Raw genomic sequence first — 8,658 nt, forward strand, 5'->3', positions numbered from 1 at the left:
CAAAAATTACAGAAATGGAAAAGGTATGTAAAGAGTCCAGGGAAAAGACCTAACGAGAGCTGAATCCCACCTACCAGTTGAGTCATCCCACTGGGAGGCCAGACCTCTGAATCCCACAGGCATGTGGGCCTCCTCGGGGTAATACCTTTCTTTACACTTTTTGTTCCTTGTGTGAAATGCTTTGCTTTTGTTCTCCTAACTGCTCTGTGATATTCAGACATTCTTATCTTTTTTTTCCCCTTGCGTAAACCTTATTTTGCCCCCGACAGAGGCAAACAACCCTGAAAAGTTCTAAAAGCATCATTCCCACATTGCAAGTCATCATGTTTCATCTGCTGGAGTCCATTCATCGCTTCTCACCTAGTTGTCGTAATTTAATTTTCCACCCTTTAGACCCCTTGTATATAGTGCTATTTCTCTAAACAGTAACATGCAGGAAATGGTGTAGGGCAGAGACAGCACCAAACCTCAGCAAAGCAGAGAGGCTGTTTTTATTGTTGCGATTTCTTTCTGTTTTACATACTGTGATATCCACTAGATGAGCTCTGATGTTAATATTATATTTGAAATGAAAAAGATTCCAAGTTCTTCAAAATTTGCATTCTCAAAAGCTGTCTTCATGAATTTCTATATTTTAAAAACAATCTTCTCACAACTAACGTCATATTTAAATCGGCTTTGCAAATTCCAGCAAAAGACTGACTCCATATCACTTGAGGATCTATTCTGCCGGCTTCCCTTGCTTCCCCCTAGCCAAAAAGACAAACCATTTAAAAATTCTGTGTAGTTACTTTTTTAAAATAACGTTTAGGTATTCAACATAAGCTAGCTAGGCTCCCTGGGAGTTATAGTACAGAAGGAAAAAGGAACAAAAAGATACAACACCAAGAACTAGAGAGGAAAATTTATAAATTGAATATAACTCTGAAGCAATAGAACGCAGGAAACATTAATGGGCCGACCGCAATTCTGCTTTAGTTATTTCGGTACTAACCCTGAATTAATTTGTTCAATTCACCCCTACAGGGCTGTTTTAAGGACACATGGTTCACAGTTGCATGAATTCCTTTGATATGACAATTAAGCAGCAAGGCTAAAGCGTACAGCTGTCAAGCAAAACAAACAGCCCAGGAAGAGCTGCGTTGAGGATCAGGTCTGAGTCTTAACTCTAACAATACAAGTCATGTGATTTTAGATATTTCATGTATTGTGGCTGAGACTCAGCTTCCTCGTCCATAACAATGGAAGAATTTTCCTTGGCTACCTCCTCGAAAGGTTAAGGAAATGTAATAAGATAATGTCTGTGTGTGCATTTATTAAACTGTAAATCATCATGAGGCTGGGCAACCTGTCTCTCTGCACACACGAGGCACTGATGAGATAGAAAATACAGTCTCTGCCCTAGAGAATTTATAATTCGATCATCACTAACGAAATTGCTGCAAGTTCTCATTAGACAAGAAAGTAGGAAATGTACTTTGAAAATCACAGGTCTGGTTTTCACAAGCTAAACATTTTTTTTATTTAATTAAACTTTGCAAAAGCCAATTCTTTTATTTCCTAATTAAGCATATTTTCCCAAGTATATTCACATTATACTAAAACATATTACATGAAAGATATTAAAAATGCGACTTAGGCTTTTAAAAACAAAATTATAAGCAAAATTGTTTAAATGCAAAAAGAAACAACCCGATGACACAAATTAATCTTTTCCTGTTTTGCTCTGTTTTTGTTTTAATTATGATTGTCTCCTTCATGGTAAAATAATTTCATTGGGAGAAATTCTTATCTGCTAGAATAAAATTGAGCTTATCTCTTATAAAATTTTATTTTTGCATTTGGAAAATAGACACTTTTAAGCATTCATTCATTATTCATTCACTCACTAACAGGTCATAATTGTTATCTACCATAGGCCAGGTTTATACAAACTTTCAATATTTATTCTAAAGGGCACTCCTACCCAAAATAAACAACAAAATAAGGATGGGAGGTATAGAGGCAACAAACACTAAAAGCTAGACTTAGTGTCATTCTTTGAAAGGGATAGGTTTCTTTAGTTAGTAAAATAAATTATTGATAACATTAAAGTAACAAAAAGAGAATTGTGTTAAAATGTACTAAGGTTAAAAATTTGGCAAACTATTACTGAGGCAGACACTGACTGTTTACCTTATTTTCACTCTCCTTCTTAACTAACAAAACCAATTTATTCAGGGAGTAGGCAGAGACCCTTCTATCTCACTGTAGATGGATTTTTTCCCTCCATTTCCAGAATATTAATCTTAATTTGTCTAACCCAGTTACTACCTGCAGACAATGATTGCTATAAAGCTAGTGATAAGACTCAGTTTTACCCAAAGAGATATAAATAGACATCTGCTAGGTGGGTTTCCAGGATAGCTTTTGACCTACTATATAAAAAGACAGCCTCTGCTTAGGGATATATATTTTAATTCCTGGAGCGACCACTAAAAATAATAATAACACAAAGAGGTATAGCTAAAATGCCAATGGATAAATGAAAATGGAATGCTAAGGGAAAAAATTTTAAGAAAAAAAGGGAGCAGAAGAATAAGAAACAGAAGGTACAAATGTTGAGATGATGAGATGATAGACCTAAATCCAACTATACCAATTATGTCAGGTTAATGATCAGAATACATCATTTAAAAGGCAAATATTGTCAGAGTAGACAAAAAAGCAAGACCAACTATATATTCCCTATACAAGGCATACTTCAAGCAAAAAAGATACAAACAGGTTTGAAAGAAATGGGATTTTAAAAATTCCGTGAATTCTAAAACAATGTTTAAGCAACCCAGATGAAGTCGGGAAAAAAGAAAACAGACAAAAACAGAGGGAACTAATAGAAAAAAATAGAATGACAGATTTAAGCTTCAACATATCGATAATTACATTAAATGTAAATAGTGTAAACACACCAATTAGAAGACAGATTGGCAGAGTGGATAAAAGAACATGACCCAACTATATTCTGTCGATAGCTGGTACGAACCACTGGATAAAGACTAGGAATGTTGCTCAACATCCCACAATACACAGGACAGCTCTCACCTCTTCAACAAAGAATTATTGGAGCAAAAATTTAAGAGGTGCTAAGGATGAGAAACCCTGAACTACAGTAATCAAGACAGTTTGCTATTGGCAAACTGATAGACATATAGACCAATAGAACAGAATACAGTCCAGAAATAGATCCATACATATATGGTTAACTGATTTGAATAGTGCCAAGGTGATTCAATGGAAAAAAAAAAAAATCTTTCCAACAAATAATGCTGGAACAATTGTATATCTATACGGGAGAAAATAAATATCAACTCTTTCTTAAAATCATACACAAAAATTAAGTTAAATAAATATCAACTCTTTCTTAAAATCATACACAAAAATTAATGTGTCTATCGCATTATGTTAGATATAAATGTATAACCTAAAACTATAAAGTTTCTAAAAGAAAACAAAGGAGAAAAATCTTTACGGGTTTTTCTTTATGGATTTTTATGGATCACGGGTTAAAAAGTTTCTTAGGTAAAAACACTAAAATATTGATTATAAAAGGAAAAATGATAGATTGTACTTTAACAACCAAATATACATAAATGGCTAAAAAGCAAAAGATGCTCACTATCATTAGTCACTAGAGGAATGCAGATCAAAACCATAATAACATACCACTTCACACATACTAGAATGGCTAGAATAAAAAAAAAAGACAATAACAAGTGTTGGTAAGGAGATGAAGAAATTGCAACCCTCATAGACTACTGGAGAATGTGTAAAATGGTGCAGCCACTGTAGAAATTTGGTGATTTCTCAAAAGGTTAAATATAGAGTTATTACACAACCCAGAAATACCACTCTGCTATAGTCTGAATGCTATATCTCTGTCTCCCAAATTAATATGTGGAAATCTTAATGCTCAAGGTGGTGGTATTAGGAGATGGGGCCTTTGGGAGGAGGCTCTACTCTCTTGAATGAGATTAGTGTTATTATAAAACAGAGCCACAGAGCTCCCTTCTACCATGTGAGGACACAATGAGAAGTCTGTGACTCTGAAGAAGGCCCCTTACCTAACCATGCTGGAACCCTGGGATCAATGGCATTTTGTTATAGCAACCCAAACAGACTGTAAGACACACTCCTAGGTATATATCCAAGAGAAATTAAAACATAAGTCCACATAAAAACTATACACATGTTCATATCAGCTTTATTTGTAATAGCCCTAAACTGAAAACAACTCAAATGTCCATCAGTAGGTGAATGGGTAAACAAATTGTAGTATATCCTTACATTGAAATACTATTTAGCTATCATAACTACAAAATATCTACAAAAATGACAAACTATTGATTTCCACAATAATATTAATGACTCTTTAAAAAATTATGCTCAATGAAATATGCCAGACCAAAAAAAAAGTATGTACTTTATGATTCCATTTATATAATTCCAGAAAATGGAAACTAATTTTCAGTTGCAGTAAGCAGATGAGTGATTGCCTAGGGACAGAATTAGAGGAAAGGACAGATTCTAAAAAGGCACAAGAAAACTTATTAGTTTTCTTGTTTAAAGTTTTCTTTTTGTTTAAAGGGGAAAAAAATGAAGTAGAACAACGTAGCAACAAAGCAATATTTAAGATTATGTAGAGATGGAATAATGTGAATGCAAGAAATTGATCAAAATAAGAAATGTGGTTTGCTGGGTTACTACTTTAGTCTGAGAAAGAACAAACTAAATAGCAAGCCAAGAGAAAGTAGAAAAGGGGAAATAATAAAACTAAGAATAAACATATGTTAAGGAGAAAAAAATTAATAACACCAATAGCTGATTCTACAAAAATATATTAATAAGGAACCTATTAGTTCAAATAATAAAAAGGAAAAAGAAAATACCAGTTAGTAGAATTAATTGCTGCATAATAAATATTTGCTGAAGGACAAATGAAAGAAAAAAAGATTACAAATATGAGAGTAAAAATAGTAGAAATATAATTTATATGTGTAATATATGTAAAGCGAATATAGCCAAATGTTAGTAATCATTGATTCTAGGAATCAACATTTCTGTAATATTTAAAACTTTTTGTTATAATATATTGGGGAAAAATTAGGAGAATATAACTCTTATATTCTAACAAATGTTATTACTACCTAGAAGTAGACAGCTACTAAAATTCTAAAAATACAATGTTAAAGCTGATAAAATGAGAACAAGAAAATAAGTAACATGGTAAAACCAATAAAATAGAAAATGTAAAAATTATCAAATCCTAAAGAAAATTTAATAATTGAAACTGTAGAAGAATTTGTCTTTGGGATCCCGTTGTGCTTATTGCTGGAATGCAAAGTAAAACAGAGCATAATTCATCATGCTTTCAAGAGGAAAAGGATATAAATCACATCTTAAATAATATCATTAAAGAAAATCTTCCAAAAAGGAAAAAAATACTATAATCTCATAAGTCTTTATTTTATATAATTCTTTCTAGTCTTTTCCCAAATGCTTACATATTTTTACATGGCATTATGTATTCTGGTTTTTCACACAGGACATCAAATATGTTTCATTTCCATATGTTATTTAATACAAATGAAATATATTAGTTATAAATGATTTCTTTAACATGATTAATAATTTTACCATCTAATAGAAGGGATTTATTTATAGGGAAATACAAAACTTTAATAGAGAGGATAAAAGATAAATTCATTAAGACATGCCTTGTTCCCATCTGAGAAGGCTCAGTAAAATATTAACATGTTTACGAAGTTAAATTAAATACCAGTTAGTTCCCAGCCCACTCTCTTGACAAATTAATAGCGAAATTTATCTGGAAAAATTATTTTCAAGACTCATATGGTGCTATTATTTGACGATGATGAATAGTCATAGTAGTAATAGCAATATCATCATCATAATCTTAATGCTGGAACGCTTTCTCCCAGAATGACAGATACTCACGGACTCTGATCAATTAATGTTTTCGTCTCCACTGACTCTTTAATTAAGAAGAGAAAATTCACATGTCAGTGTAAACGAGAAGCAGTGTGGGGTAGAAATAACTCAAGAAGAGGTGTGGGATTTATTTTTTTAATACATCAAAAGCCAATGTATTAACTCTGAAGGTAATTCCAAATAGGTTACTATTAAACATGAAAAACTATTTTAAAAGCTAAAAAAAAAAAATAACTGGCATATTTTTCTTAGCTATGACAAAATAAAGATCATTTTCAGATACACATAAAAAATAAAACTTTCATAAGAGTATATAAGAAAAGTGATCAAAGAGAGAAATATGTAATAAACTAGTGATAAAAGTTTACATGCATTCCCAGTACCCAGCAGAGTGCCAGCATGTAGCAGATGTCTAGTACATGTGTATGGATAGAATGAACCACATATGGACACAAATAACTAAAATAAAGGGGAAATAAACCAGACTAGAAAATACGCACAAATGAAGTATAATTCAGCAAAAAATATGTAAGGCTATTATTAGGCATCAGCAAGGAATATCAAGCAATGCCTATTTAATATTTAATACTATCTTTATTAACCTGTACAGGTCAGTTTTCTTTTAATATGCAAAATGAGGGTAGGACTGCTACGATAAAAATTATATGCCAAAGAAGCATTTGTATAATTACAGGATTAGGAGCTCTAAAATATAATATGTAAAACATTACTAAAATGGAAAAATTTTCATATTTTAAACTCATAAGCAGATTTGTTTTAGCAATCCAATTACTTTGGGAAATAAAATAAATATTACATTTCTATATATTTTTCTGGCCAGTTTTAGTTAACTTCTAGTAAGAAAGTATTTTAAGAATATGTTTATTCTTTCTGAAGTACGTTTAATAAAAAAAAACCTGCAAAAATTCACAAAAATTATGTTACTTTCATTAATTCATGTTAATGTTTGTTTTATTATGCAACTCAATTAGAGTTTATCTGTTTGGATTTCTACATTTTGAGTACCTAGGTTTTAGTTTAATCAAAGCCAGCAGCAGATAACATCTCATGAAAAGGCTAAATGATAACCATGCAAAGTGCTCAATGATATGGGTTTTGGCTTCAGGAACAGAGAAGAATTTCATGACCTTTAGGCTTTGTGTGATAGCATCTGCGAACAATTACTGAAATTGGATCTTAGTGGTTGCCATCAATTTGGTAGCTATTTAAAGGCTTTTAACCCTAGAAGATATCAGGTAAACAGGGTCCTTGTAAATGGGAGCAGCAATATATAGGTTAATTTGTTTTTCTGTCTTTGTCTCATTTGTTAATTTTAGTCACAACCAATCGCTCTGGTAATAAGAGTTCTGTTTGGTTTTATTTTTATATGAGATAATCTTTGATCGTTAGTCTTGATGTTTTAAAAGAAAATTTTAGAAATGTCTTTGGCAGCAAGATAATTTACCCCTAAAATAGTTCCTAGATAGAAATCATTTCTTGTTCTCTTATCTACATTAAAATCCAACTTCTCCGTCCCTTTCTCTCTCACACACACATGTGCGCGCTCACACACATCACCACGACCACTACAAACAACAATAACAACAATAAAAATAAGCCTCAGAGGGAAGGATGGGAAATCAGTATCCATAGTCACAATATATTGCCTAAAATGTCCAGTTTTTAACAAAAACAAATTATGAGACATGAAAAGAAACAGAAAAGTGGGGGCCACATATAGGACAAAATAAACTGCCTGTGAGAGAGGGACTCTGAATCTCGGGTCCCAACAGACAAGGCAGAGAATATCTCAAATCATTACAAATCTATTGAAGAACTCTCCAAAGGAAATAATGCCATAAAGAACAAAAAGATTTATATGCAATATCATAAAATATGGGAGGGAGGCCAAAAAAAGCTGTCTGCTATATACCGAATATAATGAAAATATGCTCTTCTATGCTCCCTCCATGGCATTCCAATGTCATCGAAAAGGAATTCCGCAGCCCGGAAGGATGGAGGAGCAGCAAGGAGAAAAATCTCTGCTGGGATGAACAAACCATTCAGCTGCAGAAGAAATCGAAATCTGCAATGGCAGAAGCGGGTAGGGCGAGCCCCGGAGGTCTTGAGGGCTGCTGCGGTCTTGAAAGTGGTACATGCATGTGTGAGTGAGATGGAGGCTGAGGCAGCAGCAGATGCTTTAAAGGGGCTCGTCCACACCTGGCCCAGGACTTTGTGGTGTTGAGACCTGTTGCTCTGAGCACCAGTGCGTTTGATTCAGCTACTTGCGCGGGGCACCAGGGGACTTACAGGGGGAGACATTGAATCGGTACAGAAAGAGCCAGCAGTGGCATCATTTATTACCACAGGCCCTCCCACTCCCGTGCCACCCAGACACTGGCGGCAGCCATAGCCTGAACGTCATCAAACTTGATGACGCAGGGGTCCTCTCCCCTGGAGGAGGGGGAGTCCTGAAACCTACTGCCTCCCCCCAACTCACAGCCCACCCAAGCCCATCCAGGTATCATCCTCAGCCCAGTCGGGTGCTCCTTGCTGTGAGCAGCACCTGAACTCATCCTGGAGCCAACTGACCTCAGTTTTTGCTTATATGGCCTTTTTTTGAGCAACGGCTTATAATAATAGTTAACTTGTGCCAAGATCTTAACAGGT

This window comes from Pteropus medius, unplaced genomic scaffold (genome assembly GCF_902729225.1).
Source record: "Pteropus medius unplaced genomic scaffold, Ma_sr-lr_union100, whole genome shotgun sequence".
NCBI classification, from domain to species: domain Eukaryota; kingdom Metazoa; phylum Chordata; class Mammalia; order Chiroptera; family Pteropodidae; genus Pteropus; species Pteropus medius.